Source organism: Pseudophryne corroboree, chromosome 6 (genome assembly GCF_028390025.1).
Source record: "Pseudophryne corroboree isolate aPseCor3 chromosome 6, aPseCor3.hap2, whole genome shotgun sequence".
Lineage (NCBI taxonomy): Eukaryota > Metazoa > Chordata > Amphibia > Anura > Myobatrachidae > Pseudophryne > Pseudophryne corroboree.
In genome coordinates, this window is record NC_086449.1 from 39,027,101 (window position 1) to 39,046,109 (window position 19,009).

Genomic DNA, 19,009 nt, shown 5'->3' on the forward strand with positions numbered 1-19,009 from the left:
CAGAAGGTTGCGTGTTCAAATCACGTCGGGGTCAATTACCATTTTGAAGATGAAATTTACCATATGAAACACAATAAAAGAATCAAATTGCCAAGTCTGTCATCCACCTTCTGTAATGTGATATTTGCTCACAGGGATAACTATATCACCAGCACAGTTTCATAATAAATGCCCATTCTGCTCATTTCTCATAATACTTATACAAAAAATACCCAGTTAATTTGACATCACCATATCTTGACACTGAAGCATACTCTGTACTCTTGGTTTCTTTATGATTAAGTTTTGTTTCATATTGCATCATTTCAATTCCGGTAACTTACATCTTCAAAATTTTACATAAGTGTTAACACCAACAATTACTTTATTTTGTAAGACATTTAGAAGTAATTTGATTTTTTTGATCAATTTTTCCTTTCAGCTTACTTATTTTGCTAAGAATAATGACTTTACATTTAAGGAAAGACAAACAGTCATATTCTTTGGTTATGGAAGCAAAGATGTGGGCTTGTTTGCTTATCAATAACCAAATTCTTGATTCAGTTTTTACAGAAAGTATATTTATCGTCTAAAGCACCGCAATCAGTAAACAAACCATTGCTCATAAATGACCTCGTGGCGCAACGGTAGCGCGTCTGACTCCAGATCAGAAGGTTGCGTGTTCAAATCACGTCGGGGTCAATTACCATTTTGAAGATGAAATTTACCAAATGAAACACCATAAAAGAAACAAATTGCCAAGTCTGTCATCCACCTTCTGTAATGTGATATTTGCTCACAGGTATAACTATATCACCTGCACAGTTTCATAATAAATGCCCATTCTGCTCATTTCTCATATTACTTATACAAAAAATACCCAGTTAATTGGACATCACCATATCTTGACATTGAAGCATACTCTGTACTCTTGGTTTCTTTATGATTAAGTTTTGTTTCATATTGCATCATTTCAATTCCGGTCACTTACAACTTCAAAATTTTACATAAGTGCTAACACCAACAATTACTTTATTTTGTAAGACATTTAGAAGTAATTTGATTTTATGATCAATTTTTCCTTTCAGCTTACTTATTTTGCTAAGAATAATGACTACATTTAAGGAAAGACAAACAGTCATATTCTTTGGTTATGGAAGCAAAGATGTGGGCTTGTTTGCTTATCAATAATCAAATTCTTGATTCAGTTTTTACAGAAACAATTACTTTATTTTGTAAGACATTTAGAAGTAATTTGATTTTTTTTGATCAATTTTTCCTTTCAGCTTACTTATTTTGCTAAGAATAATGACTTTACATTTAAGGAAAGACAAACAGTCATATTCTTTGGTTATGGAAGCAAAGATGTGGGCTTGTTTGCTTATCAATAACCAAATTCTTGATTCAGTTTTTACAGAAAGTATATTTATCGTCTAAAGCACCGCAATCAGTAAACAAACCATTGCTTATAAATGATCTCGTGGCGCAACGGTATCGCGTCTCACTCCAGATCAGAAGGTTGCGTGTTCAAATCACGTCGGGGTCAATTACCATTTTGAAGATGAAATTTACCATATGAAACACCATAAAAGAATCAAATTGCCAAGTCTGTCATCCACCTTCTGTAATGTGATATTTGCTCACAGGGATAACTATATCACCTGCACAGTTTCATAATAAATGCCCATTCTGCTCATTTCTCATAATACTTATACAAAAAATACCCAGTTAATTTGACATCACCATATCTTGACACTGAAGCATACTCTGTACTCTTGGTTTCTTTATGATTAAGTTTTGTTTCATATTGCATCATTTCAATTCCGGTCACTTACAACTTCAAAATTTTACATAAGTGCTAACACCAACAATTACTTTATTTTGTAAGACATTTAGAAGTAATTTGATTTTTTTGATACATTTTTCCTTTCAGCTTACTTATTTTACTAAGAATAATGACTACATTTAAGGAAAAGACAAACAGTCATATTCTTTGATTATGGAAGCAAAGATGTGGGCTTGTTTGCTTATCAATAACCAAATTCTTGATTCAGTTTTTACAGAAAGTATATTTATCGCAGTGGCGTCATTAGGGGGGTGCGGCCCGCACCCAGGTGTCTCCCTTCAATGGGGTGACACCAAAAAGAGCTGCACACCCGCACCCCCCATCTCATCCACATCCGCAGCGGCACCCACACTCAAGGATGTCTGTACGTGATACTGGCAGTTGCAGGTCTTACCAGCAACAGCCATCCCTAGCGCTGCACTTTGTCTCTGCTTCCTTGTTCGATTCAGGCTGGACACAGGAGCACTGACAGTCACATGACTGACATGTCATGTGCTGTAATGAAGCCTGCGCTACGAGGGCACCTGGACTCTGCTCCCTCCTCTACATCTTCAGCTGCAGCACATGGGCTCCCTTCCCACCTCCACCACCCATGTAAACCTTTACCCTGACGGCCTGACCCTGTCCATCATGATCGACTACAGGGACATCGGAACAGGAATGATTGTAAATGGTTAGCTCACTCCTTCCCCAATTCAAGAAGGGAACCAGTCAGCTGTGCCTGTGCAGGGGCTCCCCACCTCTTACCCAGTGGTTCTGTTTAAGTGGAACTGGGGTGGAGGGTGGGATTCTCACAGTTCAGATAGTTAATAAGCATAAGGGGAAAGGCAAGCTACGTGGGTTTTGTTATAAAGGTGATGGGGATTAATGTCATTTAGATAAGATGAATTGTTTAATGGTTTTATTTGAGGTTAGGAATGAGTTCTTTTGATTAGATCCATCAGCTTAATTAATATACAGTAAATGTAATTGATGATGCAGGGGTTAATTATTGGTGGGTATGAGGGAGCCAGTCAGGGAAGTAGAAGACAATGAGGTCCGCACAGTCACTCCACTGCAGTACAGCCAGTTCCTCCCTCTCTGGTAACACTGCACACTGCAGTGGACAGCACTCGACTATATATATATATATATACACACACTGCTCAAAGTGGGCCGGTATACACTGGTATGGCATACCACTACTTTGAGCTCTGACTGAGACCCCCCTGCCGCATTTCAAATTCAGCGCTATTGTGACTGGTAGCCAATCAGGAGCGGGCGCTCCTGATTGGCTGTTGGTCCGTGGCAGATTTGATATAGTGGCCGTCATAGCCGGACCAGAGCCGCGCCAAAGGGCGCTGCCTGCTGTCTCCTTCGCACCACCGCCCGCAGCCTCCACACTTCTGACCACAGCCTCCTCATCCTCCGCCGACCACAGCCAACTCTGGATCGCTGCTGACCACAACCTCCTCATCCTCCAGACTGCCAATCACAGCCTCCTCCACACCGCAGCTGCTGATTAGGTAATTTTACACTGCTGCCTTTCTTTCTCCTTTCTGTATGTCGTTGCTGTCCCTCTCTCTGTCACTCTCCCTGTCCCTATGCCCCTCTGTCACACTCACTGTCCCTATGACCCTGCTGTCACTGTCCCTCTGTCCCTGCTGTCAATCTCCCTGTCCCTATGTCCCTGTTGTCACTCTCCCTGTCCCTGTTGTCACTGTCCCTATGCCCCTGCTGTCCATCTCCCTGTCCCTTCTGTCACTCTCCCTGTCCCTGAATTGCGGCTCAATGTGAATTTTGGCTCATTCCGTGTGGCATAATGTCAATTTTGGCTCATTCCATGTGAATTATGACTCATTCCATGTGGCATAATGTCAATTTTGGCTCATTCTGTGTGAATTTTGGCTCATTCCATGTGGCATAATGTGAATTTTGGCTCATTCCATGTGGCATAATGTGTATGGAGCACCAGTACTAGATAGTATAAGGGGTCTTACTATTGTGGTGCACAATGTGTATAAGGGGTATATGGTGTGGTACACTACACTTAAAGGCACTCCCCCTTTTCAGCGTCCATGCCCCCTTTTCCAGACCATGGCGCACACTTAATAACATATATATATATATATATATATACATATACATACAGGGGTGGAACTACCGGAGACAACGGAGTCTGTTGCCGCCGGGCTCCAGCCCTGAAGGGGGCACTGCCTCCGTTGTCCCCCGTTCCGTGCCCTTCTGTTCCTGCAGTTTAAGTATGTAGCCGCCGAGCGGGTGCTCCTCCTTTGCGACCCGGTGACCTTTTTTGCCTACTGAGGAGCCGGCCGGCAGACAGTGTGGTGTGCGGGATGAGAGGAGGCTGACGCGGCTGTATGTGGCAGGGGGAGCAGCAGCAGAACAGGTACTGCGTTATGAAACAATGAAGAATAGCATTGTTGATATTACAGTCCAGATTTACCTGTTCTTATACAGTTTATTGCCAGTTGATGATGCCTGCAAGCATTGCTATTCGTTTCTATTATATATATATATATATATATATATATACATTAGGCTGTTATGTTGTTTTTGCATAATATCAATAAAAAAAATACTCGAAAGAATAGCATTCTATTAAGTGAAAGCTATGGGAGGGGGGTTCTTGTGGGTGGGACGGCGTGTGTGTGTGTGTGTGTGTGTGTGTGTGTGTTATATATATATATATATATATATATATACACACAAAATCATAGGCGTGTGCAGACGCCGACACAGGGGTAGTGCTTCAGACTTCCACCCTCCGCTTGGTATCAGACTACCTACACACACCCCTTGCTCTGGACATAAGACTGCTCACCAGGGCCGCCCAGGTAAGCAGACTATGTCCTGGGTGGGGGGGTAGACCAACCATAATGCGGCGGAGGGGGGAATGTCCAGAGCATCTCCCCCCTGTGGTGTACGTATAGATTTGTGCAAGTGGCGATTGCTATACTGTGGGGGAATCTGTGTGAGTGGGGAGAGCTGTATGTGTATGTATTTATATATACATTTATATGGCGCTCAGAGTTGGTATATGTCCTAGGGTCCTGTGGGGTTCTTTACCCAGCTCTATTCAGTCTCCACAAAATTCACCCCACTTAGGGCTATAAAAAACGCCCCAGAGAACACCGCCAGTACCGCCCACCATATGGCACCTGACTACTTGGTGGGAGGAGGGGGGCACCAAACGCCATCTTGCCTCCGGGCGATCAGGATGAACTTCCGACACTGATACATATGCATGATCCAGCTCTCCCAATATGACAAAACAGCATGATCCAGCTCTCCCAGCTGACCTGACAAAAGTGCCACACATTAAAGGGCGCAGAAATGTTGCCTTTGTTAAAAGATGTTTATTTAGTCGCCAGGCCCAGGAGTGCCGCGCATGTGGAATATATATATATATATTATTTTTTATTTTTTTTCCCTTAATTGGGGGAATGCAAGTAAGGCCGGTATTGAAGTACCTGCGATCATTGACCACAGGTATTTGCGTTGCTGGGGGCTATTCAATAAACCCCAATAAGCCGTCACGAGCCGCAGCTTATTGGGGATTTGTTTCACCTGCCTCAGGCAGGTGAACCAAAATCCCTGTAAACAGCTCAGTTTTTGTCCAAAAGCAGGGTTGTTGAAAACACACAGGTTTCACTGAACCTGTGTGTTTTTGGGAGAAAATTTACTTTTTGTACTTCAGTTGACCTAATTGGATAGCCCCCAAAAAATATCAAAGCAGCAGTTTTTCGCTCCCGATGTTTCTCCGTGTGTATTTGTATACTGACTTAGTTGCCTTATTAACCTTCAGTTGTAGTTTTGCCAAAATAACAAAACTGCAACTGCTATCTCTGCAGTCTGCGTGTGACGTCACACGGCCGCCCCGAACCCATCTCCATTTATGACGACATTCCCCCGCAATGCTGAGTCGATAAGCCCACAATGCTGTGTCGCCGCCCCGTGGACTCCTCTGCCTGTCAAATCAGGCGGAGGTGTTCGCATAAGTTGGATTGCATCTTACTTTGTGAGCACGCGCGGTATGGTCCATGGAGGGGTGACACCATCAGTTACCACACCGGGTGACACCAACCCTAGTGACGCCACTGATTTATCGTCTAAAGCACCGCAATCAGTAAACAAACCATTGCTCATAAATGACCTCGTGGCGCAACGGTAGCGCGTCTGACTCCACATCAGAAGGTTGCGTGTTCAAATCACGTCAGGGTCAATTACCATTTTGAAGATGAAATTTACCAAATGAAACACCATAAAAGAAACAAATTGCCAAGTCTGTCATCCACCTTCTGTAATGTGATATTTGCTCACAGGTATAACTATATCACCTGCACAGTTTCATAATAAATGCCCATTCTGCTCATTTCTCATATTACTTATACAAAAAATACCCAGTTAATTGGACATCACCATATCTTGACATTGAAGCATACTCTGTACTCTTGGTTTCTTTATGATTAAGTTTTGTTTCATATTGCATCATTTCAATTCCGGTCACTTACAACTTCAAAATGTTACATAAGTGCTAACACCAACAATTACTTTATTTTGTAAGACATTTAGAAGTAATTTGATTTTTTTGATAAATTTTTCCTTTCAGCTTACTTATTTTGCTAAGAATAATGACTACATTTAAGGAAAAGACAAACAGTCATATTCTTTGGTTATGGAAGCAAAGATGTGGGCTTGTTTGCTTATCAATAACCAAATTCTTGATTCAGTTTTTACAGAAAGTATATTTATCGTCTAAAGCACCGCAATCAGTAAACAAACCATTGCTCATAAATGACTTCGTGGCGCAACGGTAGCGCGTCTGACTCCAGATCAGAAGGTTGCGTGTTCAAATCACGTCGGCGTCAATTACCATTTTGAAGATGAAATTTACCAAATGAAACACCATAAAAGAAACAAATTGCCAAGTCTGTCATCCACCTTCTGTAATGTGATATTTGCTCACAGTTATAACTATATCACCTGCACAGTTTCATAATAAATGCCCATTCTGCTCATTTCTCATATTACTTATACAAAAAATACCCAGTTAATTGGACATCACCATATCTTGACATTGAAGCATACTCTGTACTCTTGGTTTCTTTATGATTAAGTTTTGTTTCATATTGCATCATTTCAATTCCGGTAACTTACATCTTCAAAATTTTACATAAGTGCTAACACCAACAATTACTTTATTTTGTAAGACATTTAGAAGTAATTTGATTTTTTTGATCAATTTTTCCTTTCAGCTTACTTATTTTGCTAAGAATAATGACTCTACATTTAAGGAAAGACAAACAGTCATATTCTTTGGTTATGGAAGCAAAGATGTGGGCTTGTTTGCTTATCAATAACCAAATTCTTGATTCAGTTTTTACAGAAAGTATATTTATCGTCTAAAGCACCGCAATCAGTAAACAAACCATTGCTCATAAATGACCTCGTGGTGCAACGGTAGCGCTTCTGACTCCAGATCAGAAGGTTGCGTGTTCAAATCACGTCGGGGGTCTATTACCATTTTGAAGATGAAATTTACCAAATGAAACACCATAAAAGAAACAAATTGCCAAGTCTGTCATCCACCTTCTGTAATGTGATATTTGCTCACAGGTATAACTATATCACCTGCACAGTTTCATAATAAATGCCCATTCTGCTCATTTCTCATATTACTTATACAAAAAATACCCAGTTAATTGGACATCACCATATCTTGACATTGAAGCATACTCTGTACTCTTGGTTTCTTTATGATTAAGTTTTGTTTCATATTGCATCATTTCAATTCCGGTCACTTACAACTTCAAAATTTTACATAAGTGCTAACACCAACAATTACTTTATTTTGTAAGACATTTAGAAGTAATTTGATTTTTTTGATCAATTTTTCCTTTCAGCTTACTTATTTTGCTAAGAATAATGACTCTACATTTAAGGAAAGACAAACAGTCATATTCTTTGGTTATGGAAGCAAAGATGTGGGCTTGTTTGCTTATCAATAACCAAATTCTTGATTCAGTTTTTACAGAAAGTATATTTATCGTCTAAAGCACCGCAATCAGTAAACAAACCATTGCTTATAAATGATCTCGTGGCGCAACGGTAGCGCGTCTCACTCCAGATCAGAAGGTTACGTGTTCAAATCACGTCGGGGTCAATTACCATTTTGAAGATGAAATTTACCATATGAAACACCATAAAAGAATCAAATTGCCAAGTCTGTCATCCACCTTCTGTAATGTGATATTTGCTCACAGGTATAACTATATCACCTGCACAGTTTCATAATAAATGCCCATTCTGCTCATTTCTCATATTACTTATACAAAAAATACCCAGTTAATTGGACATCACCATATCTTGACATTGAAGCATACTCTGTACTCTTGGTTTCTTTATGATTAAGTTTTGTTTCATATTGCATCATTTCAATTCCGGTCACTTACAACTTCAAAATTTTACATAAGTGCTAACACCAACAATTACTTTATTTTGTAAGACATTTAGAAGTAATTTGATTTTTTTGATCAATTTTTCCTTTCAGCTTACTTATTTTGCTAAGAATAATGACTTTACATTTAAGGAAAGACAAACAGTCATATTCTTTGGTTATGGAAGCAAAGATGTGGGCTTGTTTGCTTATCAATAACCAAATTCTTGATTCAGTTTTTACAGAAAGTATATTTATCGTCTAAAGCACCGCAATCAGTAAACAAACCATTGCTCATAAATAACCTCGTGGCGCAACGGTAGCGCGTCTGACTCCAGATCAGAAGGTTGCGTGTTCAAATCACGTCGGGGTCAATTACCATTTTGAAGATGAAATTTACCAAATGAAACACCATAAAAGAAACAAATTGCCAAGTCTGTCATCCACCTTCTGTAATGTGATATTTGCTCACAGGTATAACTATATCACCTGCACAGTTTCATAATAAATGCCCATTCTGCTCATTTCTCATATTACTTATACAAAAAATACACAGTTAATTGGACATCACCATATCTTGACATTGAAGCATACTCTGTACTCTTGGTTTCTTTATGAATAAGTTTTGTTTCATATTGCATCATTTCAATTCCGGTCACTTAAAACTTCAAAATGTTACATAAGTGCTAACACCAACAATTACTTTATTTTGTAAGACATTTAGAAGTAATTTGATTTTTTTGATAAATTTTTCCTTTCAGCTTACTTATTTTGCTAAGAATAATGACTACATTTAAGGAAAAGACAAACAGTCATATTCTTTGGTTATGGAAGCAAAGATGTGGGCTTGTTTGCTTATCAATAACCAAATTCTTGATTCAGTTTTTACAGAAAGTATATTTATCGTCTAAAGCACCGCAATCAGTAAACAAACCATTGCTCATAAATGACCTCGTGGCGCAACGGTAGCGCGTCTCACTCCAGCTCAGAAGGTTGCGTGTTCAAATCACGTCAGGGTCAATTACTACTTTGAAGATGAAATTTACCAAATGAAACACCATAAAAGAAACAAATTGCCAAGTCTGTCATCCACCTTCTGTAATGTGATATTTGCTCACAGAGATAACTATATCACCTGCACAGTTTCATAATAAATGCTCATTTCTCATATTACTTATACAAAAAATACCCAGTTAATTGGACATCACCATATCTTGACATTGAAGCATACTCTGTACTCTTGGTTTCTTTATGATTAAGTTTTGTTTCATATTGCATCATTTCAATTCCGGTCACTTACAACTTCAAAATTTTACATAAGTGCTAACACCAACAATTACTTTATTTTGTAAGACATTTAGAAGTAATTTGATTTTTTTTTGATCAATTTTTCCTTTCAGCTTACTTATTTTGCTAAGAATAATGACTTTACATTTAAGGAAAGACAAACAGTCATATTCTTTGGTTATGGAAGCAAAGATGTGGGCTTGTTTGCTTATCAATAACCAAATTCTTGATTCAGTTTTACAGAAAGTATATTTATCGTCTAAAGCATCGCAATCAGTAAACAAACCATTGCTTATAAATGATCTCGTGGCGCAACGGTAGCGCGTCTCACTCCAGATCAGAAGGTTGCGTGTTCAAATCACGTCGGGGTCAATTACCATTTTGAAGATGAAATTTACCAAATGAAACACCATAAAAGAAACAAATTGCCAAGTCTGTCATCCACCTTCTGTAATGTGATATTTGCTCACAGGGATAACTATATCACCTGCACAGTTTCATAATAAATGCCCATTCTGCTCATTTCTCATAATACTTATACAAAAAATACCCAGTTAATTGGACATCACCATATCTTGACATTGAAGCATACTCTGTACTCTTGGTTTCTTTATGATTAAGTTTTGTTTCATATTGCATCATTTCAATTCCGGTAACTTACATCTTCAAAATTTTACATAAGTGCTAACACCAACAATTACTTTATTTTGTAAGACATTTAGAAGTAATTTGATTTTTTTGATCAATTTTTCCTTTCAGCTTACTTATTTTGCTAAGAATAATGACTTTACATTTAAGGAAAGACAAACAGTCGTATTCTTTGGTTATGGAAGCAAAGATGTGGGCTTGTTTGCTTATCAATAACCAAATTCTTGATTCAGTTTTTACAGAAAGTATATTTATCGTCTAAAGCACCGCAATCAGTAAACAAACCATTGCTCATAAATGACCTCGTGGCGCAACGGTAGCGCGTCTGACTCCAGATCAGAAGGTTGCATGTTCAAATCACGTCGGGGTCAATTACCATTTTGAAGATGAAATTTACCAAATGAAACACCATAAAAGAAACAAATTGCCAAGTCTGTCATCCACCTTCTGTAATGTGATATTTGCTCACAGTTATAACTATATCACCTGCACAGTTTCATAATAAATGCCCATTCTGCTCATTTCTCATATTACTTATACAAAAAATACCCAGTTAATTGGACATCACCATATCTTGACATTGAAGCATACTCTGTACTCTTGGTTTCTTTATGATTAAGTTTTGTTTCATATTGCATCATTTCAATTCCGGTAACTTACATCTTCAAAATTTTACATAAGTGCTAACACCAACAATTACTTTATTTTGTAAGACATTTAGAAGTAATTTGTTTTTTTTGATCAATTTTTCCTTTCAGCTTACTTATTTTGCTAAGAATAATGACTACATTTAAGGAAAGACAAACAGTCATATTCTTTGGTTATGGAAGCAAAGATGTGGGCTTGTTTGCTTATCAATAACCAAATTCTTGATTCAGTTTTTACAGAAAGTATATTTATCGTCTAAAGCACCGCAATCAGTAAACATACCATTGCTCATAAATGACCTCGTGGCGCAACGGTAGCGCGTCTCACTCCAGATCAGAAGGTTGCGTGTTCAAATCACGTCAGGGTCAATTACTACTTTGAAGATGAAATTTACCAAATGAAACACCATAAAAGAAACAAATTGCCAAGTCTTTCATCCACCTTCTGTAATGTGATATTTGCTCACAGGGATAACTATATCACCTGCACAGTTTCATAATAAATGCCCATTCTGCTCATTTCTCATATTACTTATACAAAAAATACCCAGTTAATTGGACATCACCATATCTTGACATTGAAGCATACTCTGTACTCTTGGTTTCTTTATGATTAAGTTTTGTTTCATATTGCATCATTTCAATTCCGGTCACTTACAACTTCAAAATTTTACATAAGTGCTAACACCAACAATTACTTTATTTTGTAAGACATTTAGAAGTAATTTGATTTTTTTTGATCAATTTTTCCTTTCAGCTTACTTATTTTGCTAAGAATAATGACTCTACATTTAAGGAAAGACAAACAGTCATATTCTTTGGTTATGGAAGCAAAGATGTGGGCTTGTTTGCTTATCAATAACCAAATTCTTGATTCAGTTTTTACAGAAAGTATATTTATCGTCTAAAGCACCGCAATCAGTAAACAAACCATTGCTCATAAATGACCTCGTGTCGCAACGGTAGCGCGTCTGACTCCAGATCAGAAGGTTGCGTGTTCAAATCACGTCGGGGTCAATTACCATTTTGAAGATGAAATTTACCAAGTGAAACACCATAAAAGAAACAAATTGCCAAGTCTGTCATCCACCTTATGTAATGTGATATTTGCTCACAGGTATAACTATATCACCTGCACAGTTTCATAATAAATGCCCATTCTGCTCATTTCTCATATTACTTATACAAAAAATACCCAGTTAATTGGACATCACCATATCTTGACATTGAAGCATACTCTGTACTCTTGGTTTCTTTATGATTAAGTTTTGTTTCATATTGCATCATTTCAATTCCGGTCACTTACAACTTCAAAATTTTACATAAGTGCTAAAACCAACAATTACTTTATTTTGTAAGACATTTAGAAGTAATTTGATTTTTTGGATAAATTTTTCCTTTCAGCTTACTTATTTTGCTAAGAATAATGACTACATTTAAGGAAAAGACAAACAGTCATATTCTTTGGTTATGGAAGCAAAGATGTGGGCTTGTTTGCTTATCAATAACCAAATTCTTGATTCAGTTTTTACAGAAAGTATATTTATCGTCTAAAGCACCGCAATCAGTAAACAAACCATTGCTCATAAATGACCTCGTGGCGCAACGGTAGCGCGTCTGACTCCAGATCAGAAGGTTGCGTGTTCAAATCACGTCGGGGTCAATTACCATTTTGAAGATGAAATTTACCAAATGAAACACCATAAAAGAAACAAATTGCCAAGTCTGTCATCCACCTTCTGTAATGTGATATTTGCTCACAGGGATAACTATATCACCTGCACAGTTTCATAATAAATGCTCATTTCTCATAATACTTATACAAAAAATACCCAGTTAATTGGACATCACCATATCTTGACATTGAAGCATACTCTGTACTCTTGGTTTCTTTATGATTAAGTTTTGTTTCATATTGCATCATTTCAATTCCGGTAACTTACATCTTCAAAATTTTACATAAGTGCTAACACCAACAATTACTTTATTTTGTAAGACATTTAGAAGTAATTTGATTTTTTTGATCAATTTTTCCTTTCAGCTTACTTATTTTGCTAAGAATAATGACTTTACATTTAAGGAAAGACAAACAGTCATATTCTTTGGTTATGGAAGCAAAGATGTGGGCTTGTTTGCTTATCAATAACCAAATTCTTGATTCAGTTTTTACAGAAAGTATATTTATCGTCTAAAGCACCGCAATCAGTAAACAAACCATTGCTCATAAATGACCTCGTGGCGCAACGGTAGCGCGTCTGACTCCAGATCAGAAGGTTGCGTGTTCAAATCACGTCGGGGTCAATTACCATTTTGAAGATGAAATTTACCAAATGAAACACCATAAAAGAAACAAATTGCCAAGTCTGTCATCCACCTTCTGTAATGTGATATTTGCTCACAGTTATAACTATATCACCTGCACAGTTTCATAATAAATGCCCATTCTGCTCATTTCTCATATTACTTATACAAAAAATACCCAGTTAATTGGACATCACCATATCTTGACATTGAAGCATACTCTGTACTCTTGGTTTCTTTATGATTAAGTTTTGTTTCATATTGCATCATTTCAATTCCGGTAACTTACATCTTCAAAATTTTACATAAGTGCTAACACCAACAATTACTTTATTTTGTAAGACATTTAGAAGTAATTTGATTTTTTTGATCAATTTTTCCTTTCAGCTTACTTATTTTGCTAAGAATAATGACTACATTTAAGGAAAGACAAACAGTCATATTCTTTGGTTATGGAAGCAAAGATGTGGGCTTGTTTGCTTATCAATAACCAAATTCTTGATTCAGTTTTTACAGAAAGTATATTTATCGTCTAAAGCACCGCAATCAGTAAACAAACCATTGCTCATAATTGACCTCGTGGCGCAACGGTAGCGCGTCTGACTCCAGATCAGAAGGTTGCGTGTTCAAATCACGTCGGGGTCAATTACCATTTTGAAGATGAAATTTACCAAATGAAACACCATAAAAGAAACAAATTGCCAAGTCTGTCATCCACCTTCTGTAATGTGATATTTGCTCACAGGTATAACTATATCACCTGCACAGTTTCATAATAAATGCCCATTCTGCTCATTTCTCATATTACTTATACAAAAAATACCCAGTTAATTGGACATCACCATATCTTGACATTGAAGCATACTCTGTACTCTTGGTTTCTTTATGATTAAGTTTTGTTTCATATTGCATCATTTCAATTCCGGTCACTTACAACTTCAAAATTTTACATAAGTGCTAACACCAACAATTACTTTATTTTGTAAGACATTTAGAAGTAATTTGATTTTTTTTGATCAATTTTTCCTTTCAGCTTACTTATTTTGCTAAGAATAATGACTTTACATTTAAGGAAAGACAAACAGTCATATTCTTTGGTTATGGAAGCAAAGATGTGGGCTTGTTTGCTTATCAATAACCAAATTCTTGATTCAGTTTTTACAGAAAGTATATTTATCGTCTAAAGCACCGCAATCAGTAAACAAACCATTGCTTATAAATGATCTCGTGGCGCAACGGTAGCGCGTCTCACTCCAGATCAGAAGGTTGCGTGTTCAAATCACGTCGGGGTCAATTACCATTTTGAAGATGAAATTTACCATATGAAACACCATAAAAGAATCAAATTGCTAAGTCTGTCATCCACCTTCTGTAATGTGATATTTGCTCACAGGTATAACTATATCACCTGCACAGTTTCATAATAAATGCCCATTCTGCTCATTTCTCATATTACTTATACAAAAAATACCCAGTTAATTGGACATCACCATATCTTGACATTGAAGCATACTCTGTACTCTTGGTTTCTTTATGATTAAGTTTTGTTTCATATTGCATCATTTCAATTCCGGTCACTTACAACTTCAAAATTTTACATAAGTGCTAACACCAACAATTACTTTATTTTGTAAGACATTTAGAAGTAATTTGATTTTTTTGATCAATTTTTCCTTTCAGCTTACTTATTTTGCTAAGAATAATGACTTTACATTTAAGGAAAGACAAACAGTCATATTCTTTGGTTATGGAAGCAAAGATGTGGGCTTGTTTGCTTATCAATAACCAAATTCTTGATTCAGTTTTTACAGAAAGTATATTTATCGTCTAAAGCACCGCAATCAGTAAACAAACCATTGCTCATAAATGACCTCGTGGCGCAACGGTAGCGCGTCTGACTCCAGATCAGAAGGTTGCGTGTTCAAGTCACGTCGGGGTCAATTACCATTTTGAAGATGAAATTTACCAAATGAAACACCATAAAAGAAACAAATTGCCAAGTCTGTCATCCACCTTCTGTAATGTGATATTTGCTCACAGGTATAACTATATCACCTGCACAGTTTCATAATAAATGCCCATTCTGCTCATTTCTCATATTACTTATACAAAAAATACACAGTTAATTGGACATCACCATATCTTGACATTGAAGCATACTCTGTACTCTTGGTTTCTTTATGAATAAGTTTTGTTTCATATTGCATCATTTCAATTCCGGTCACTTACAACTTCAAAATGTTACATAAGTGCTAACACCAACAATTACTTTATTTTGTAAGACATTTAGAAGTAATTTGATTTTTTTGATCAATTTTTCCTTTCAGCTTACTTATTTTGCTAAGAATAATGACTACATTTAAGGAAAAGACAAACAGTCATATTCTTTGGTTATTGAAGCAAAGATGTGGGCTTGTTTGCTTATCAATAACCAAATTCTTGATTCAGTTTTTACAGAAAGTATATTTATCGTCTAAAGCACCGCAATCAGTAAACAAACCATTGCTCATAAATGACCTCGTGGCGCAACGGTAGCGCGTCTCACTCCAGCTCAGAAGGTTGCGTGTTCAAATCACGTCAGGGTCAATTACTACTTTGAAGATGAAATTTACCAAATGAAACACCATAAAAGAAACAAATTGCCAAGTCTGTCATCCACCTTCTGTAATGTGATATTTGCTCACAGAGATAACTATATCACCTGCACAGTTTCATAATAAATGCTCATTTCTCATATTACTTATACAAAAAATACCCAGTTAATTTGACATCACCATATCTTGACATTGAAGCATACTCTGTACTCTTGGTTTCTTTATGATTAAGTTTTGTTTCATATTGCATCATTTCAATTCCGGTAACTTACATCTTCAAAATTTTACATAAGTGCTAACACCAACAATTACTTTATTTTGTAAGACATTTAGAAGTAGTTTGATTTTTTAGATCAATTTTTCCTTTCAGCTTACTTATTTTGCTAAGAATAATGACTTTACATTTAAGGAAAGACAAACAGTCATATTCTTTGGTTATGGAAGCAAAGATGTGGGCTTGTTTGCTTATCAATAACCAAATTCTTGATTCAGTTTTTACAGAAAGTATATTTATCGTCTCAAGCACCGCAATCAGTAAACAAACCATTGCTCATAAATGACCTCGTGGCGCAACGGTAGCGCGTCTGACTCCAGATCAGAAGGTTGCGTGTTCAAATCACGTCGGGGTCAATTACCATTTTGAAGATGAAATTTACCAAATGAAACACCATAAAAGAAACAAATTGCCAAGTCTGTCATCCACCTTCTGTAATGTGATATTTGCTCACAGGTATAACTATATCACCTGCACAGTTTCATAATAAATGCCCATTCTGCTCATTTCTCATATTACTTATACAAAAAATACACAGTTAATTGGACATCACCATATCTTGACATTGAAGCATACTCTGTACTCTTGGTTTCTTTATGAATAAGTTTTGTTTCATATTGCATCATTTCAATTCCGGTCACTTACAACTTCAAAATGTTACATAAGTGCTAACACCAACAATTACTTTATTTTGTAAGACATTTAGAAGTAATTTGATTTTTTTGATAAATTTTTCCTTTCAGCTTACTTATTTTGCTAAGAATAATGACTACATTTAAGGAAAAGACAAACAGTCATATTCTTTGGTTATGGAAGCAAAGATGTGGGCTTGTTTGCTTATCAATAACCAAATTCTTGATTCAGTTTTTACAGAAAGTATATTTATCGTCTAAAGCACCGCAATCAGTAAACAAACCATTGCTCATAAATGACCTTGTGGCGCAACGGTAGCGCGTCTGACTCCAGATCAGAAGGTTGCGTGTTCAAATCACGTCGGGGTCAATTACCATTTTGAAGATGAAATTTACCAAATGAAACACCATAAAAGAAACAAATTGCCAAGTCTGTCATCCACCTTCTGTAATGTGATATTTGCTCACAGGGATAACTATATCACCTGCACAGTTTCATAATAAATGCCCATTCTGCTCATTTCTCATAATACTTATACAAAAAATACCCAGTTAATTGGACATCACTATATCTTGACATTGAAGCATACTCTGTACTCTTGGTTTCTTTATGATTAAGTTTTGTTTCATATTGCATCATTTCAATTCCGGTAACTTACATCTTCAAAATTTTACATAAGTGCTAACACCAACAATTACTTTATTTTGTAAGACATTTAGAAGTAATTTGATTTTTTTGATCAATTTTTCCTTTCAGCTTACTTATTTTGCTAAGAATAATGACTTTACATTTAAGGAAAGACAAACAGTCATATTCTTTGGTTATGGAAGCAAAGATGTGGGCTTGTTTGCTTATCAATAACCAAATTCTTGATTCAGTTTTTACAGAAAGTATATTTATCGTCTAAAGCACCGCAATCAGTAAACAAACAATTGCTCATAAATGACCTCGTGGCGCAACGGTAGCGCGTCTGACTCCAGATCAGAAGGTTGCATGTTCAAATCACGTCGGGGTCAATTACCATTTTGAAGATGAAATTTACCAAATGAAACACCATAAAAGAAACAAATTGCCAAGTCTGTCATCCACCTTCTGTAATGTGATATTTGCTCACAGTTATAACTATATCACCTGCACAGTTTCATAATAAATGCCCATTCTGCTCATTTCTCATATTACTTATACAAAAAATACCCAGTTAATTGGACATCACCATATCTTGACATTGAAGCATACTCTGTACTCTTGGTTTCTTTATGATTAAGTTTTGTTTCATATTGCAACATTTCAATTCCGGTAACTTACATCTTCAAAATTTTACATAAGTGCTAACACCAACAATTACTTTATTTTGTAAGACATTTAGAAGTAATTTGTTTTTTTTGATCAATTTTTCCTTTCAGCTTACTTATTTTGCTAAGAATAATGACTACATTTAAGGAAAGACAAACAGTCATATTCTTTGGTTATGGAAGCAAAGATGTGGGCTTGTTTGCTTATCAATAACCAAATTCTTGATTCAGTTTTTACAGAAAGTATATTTATCGTCTAAAGCACCGCAATCAGTAAACATACCATTGCTCATAAATGACCTCGTGGCGCAACGGTAGCGCGTCTCACTCCAAATCAGAAGGTTGCGTGTTCAAATCACGTCAGGGTCAATTACTACTTTGAAGATGAAATTTACCAAATTAAACACCATAAAAGAAACAAATTGCCAAGTCTGTCATCCACCTTCTGTAATGTGATATTTGCTCACAGGGATAACTATATCACCTGCACAGTTTCATAATAAATGCCCATTCTGCTCATTTCTCATATTACTTATACAAAAAATACCCAGTTAATTGGACATCACCATATCTTGACATTGAAGCATACTCTGTACTCTTGGTTTCTTTATGATTAAGTTTTGTTTCATATTGCATCATTTCAATTCCGGTCACTTACAACTTCAAAATTTTACATAAGTGCTAACACCAACAATTACTTTATTTTGTAAGACATTTAGAAGTAATTTGATTTTTTTGATCAATTTTTCCTTTCAGCTTACTTATTTTGCTAAGAATAATGACTCTACATTTAAGGAAAGACAAACAGTCATATTCTTTGGTTATGGAAGCAAAGATGTGGGCTTGTTTGCTTATCAATAACCAAATTCTTGATTCAGTTTTTACAGAAAGTATATTTATCGTCTAAAGCACCGCAATCAGTAAACAAACCATTGCTCATAAATGACCTCGTGGCGCAACAGTAGCGCGTCTGACTCCAGATCAGAAGGTTGCGTGTTCCAATCACGTCGGGGTCAATTACCATTTTGAAGATGAAATTTACCAAGTGAAACACCATAAAAGAAACAAATTG

The 19,009-nt window shown here is 36.4% G+C and overlaps 20 non-coding genes across 20 annotated transcripts; all 20 read left to right on the plus strand.

Annotated features, from left to right (window-relative positions):
* The first annotated feature begins 609 nt into the window (after positions 1-609).
* On the plus strand, positions 610-681 carry TRNAW-CCA (transfer RNA tryptophan (anticodon CCA)). Its single transcript has one exon. It is a non-coding gene; the product is annotated as a tRNA-Trp (tRNA).
* A 5,294-nt stretch (positions 682-5,975) lies between these two features.
* TRNAW-CCA (transfer RNA tryptophan (anticodon CCA)) lies at positions 5,976-6,047 on the plus strand. Its single transcript has one exon. It is a non-coding gene; the product is annotated as a tRNA-Trp (tRNA).
* A 574-nt stretch (positions 6,048-6,621) lies between these two features.
* Positions 6,622-6,693, plus strand: TRNAW-CCA (transfer RNA tryptophan (anticodon CCA)). Its single transcript has one exon. It is a non-coding gene; the product is annotated as a tRNA-Trp (tRNA).
* Positions 6,694-7,268: 575 nt separating this feature from the next.
* On the plus strand, positions 7,269-7,341 carry TRNAW-CCA (transfer RNA tryptophan (anticodon CCA)). The gene has a single exon. It is a non-coding gene; the product is annotated as a tRNA-Trp (tRNA).
* A 575-nt stretch (positions 7,342-7,916) lies between these two features.
* On the plus strand, positions 7,917-7,988 carry TRNAW-CCA (transfer RNA tryptophan (anticodon CCA)). The gene has a single exon. It is a non-coding gene; the product is annotated as a tRNA-Trp (tRNA).
* Positions 7,989-8,563: 575 nt separating this feature from the next.
* TRNAW-CCA (transfer RNA tryptophan (anticodon CCA)) lies at positions 8,564-8,635 on the plus strand. Its single transcript has one exon. It is a non-coding gene; the product is annotated as a tRNA-Trp (tRNA).
* A 1,213-nt stretch (positions 8,636-9,848) lies between these two features.
* Positions 9,849-9,920, plus strand: TRNAW-CCA (transfer RNA tryptophan (anticodon CCA)). The gene has a single exon. It is a non-coding gene; the product is annotated as a tRNA-Trp (tRNA).
* A 575-nt stretch (positions 9,921-10,495) lies between these two features.
* TRNAW-CCA (transfer RNA tryptophan (anticodon CCA)) lies at positions 10,496-10,567 on the plus strand. The gene has a single exon. It is a non-coding gene; the product is annotated as a tRNA-Trp (tRNA).
* Positions 10,568-11,140: 573 nt separating this feature from the next.
* TRNAW-CCA (transfer RNA tryptophan (anticodon CCA)) lies at positions 11,141-11,212 on the plus strand. The gene has a single exon. It is a non-coding gene; the product is annotated as a tRNA-Trp (tRNA).
* Positions 11,213-11,788: 576 nt separating this feature from the next.
* On the plus strand, positions 11,789-11,860 carry TRNAW-CCA (transfer RNA tryptophan (anticodon CCA)). Its single transcript has one exon. It is a non-coding gene; the product is annotated as a tRNA-Trp (tRNA).
* A 574-nt stretch (positions 11,861-12,434) lies between these two features.
* TRNAW-CCA (transfer RNA tryptophan (anticodon CCA)) lies at positions 12,435-12,506 on the plus strand. The gene has a single exon. It is a non-coding gene; the product is annotated as a tRNA-Trp (tRNA).
* Positions 12,507-13,072: 566 nt separating this feature from the next.
* Positions 13,073-13,144, plus strand: TRNAW-CCA (transfer RNA tryptophan (anticodon CCA)). Its single transcript has one exon. It is a non-coding gene; the product is annotated as a tRNA-Trp (tRNA).
* Positions 13,145-13,717: 573 nt separating this feature from the next.
* TRNAW-CCA (transfer RNA tryptophan (anticodon CCA)) lies at positions 13,718-13,789 on the plus strand. Its single transcript has one exon. It is a non-coding gene; the product is annotated as a tRNA-Trp (tRNA).
* Positions 13,790-14,365: 576 nt separating this feature from the next.
* Positions 14,366-14,437, plus strand: TRNAW-CCA (transfer RNA tryptophan (anticodon CCA)). The gene has a single exon. It is a non-coding gene; the product is annotated as a tRNA-Trp (tRNA).
* A 575-nt stretch (positions 14,438-15,012) lies between these two features.
* TRNAW-CCA (transfer RNA tryptophan (anticodon CCA)) lies at positions 15,013-15,084 on the plus strand. Its single transcript has one exon. It is a non-coding gene; the product is annotated as a tRNA-Trp (tRNA).
* A 1,212-nt stretch (positions 15,085-16,296) lies between these two features.
* On the plus strand, positions 16,297-16,368 carry TRNAW-CCA (transfer RNA tryptophan (anticodon CCA)). Its single transcript has one exon. It is a non-coding gene; the product is annotated as a tRNA-Trp (tRNA).
* Positions 16,369-16,942: 574 nt separating this feature from the next.
* TRNAW-CCA (transfer RNA tryptophan (anticodon CCA)) lies at positions 16,943-17,014 on the plus strand. The gene has a single exon. It is a non-coding gene; the product is annotated as a tRNA-Trp (tRNA).
* Positions 17,015-17,589: 575 nt separating this feature from the next.
* Positions 17,590-17,661, plus strand: TRNAW-CCA (transfer RNA tryptophan (anticodon CCA)). The gene has a single exon. It is a non-coding gene; the product is annotated as a tRNA-Trp (tRNA).
* Positions 17,662-18,234: 573 nt separating this feature from the next.
* Positions 18,235-18,306, plus strand: TRNAW-CCA (transfer RNA tryptophan (anticodon CCA)). The gene has a single exon. It is a non-coding gene; the product is annotated as a tRNA-Trp (tRNA).
* A 575-nt stretch (positions 18,307-18,881) lies between these two features.
* On the plus strand, positions 18,882-18,953 carry TRNAW-CCA (transfer RNA tryptophan (anticodon CCA)). The gene has a single exon. It is a non-coding gene; the product is annotated as a tRNA-Trp (tRNA).
* The last annotated feature ends 56 nt before the right edge of the window (positions 18,954-19,009 follow it).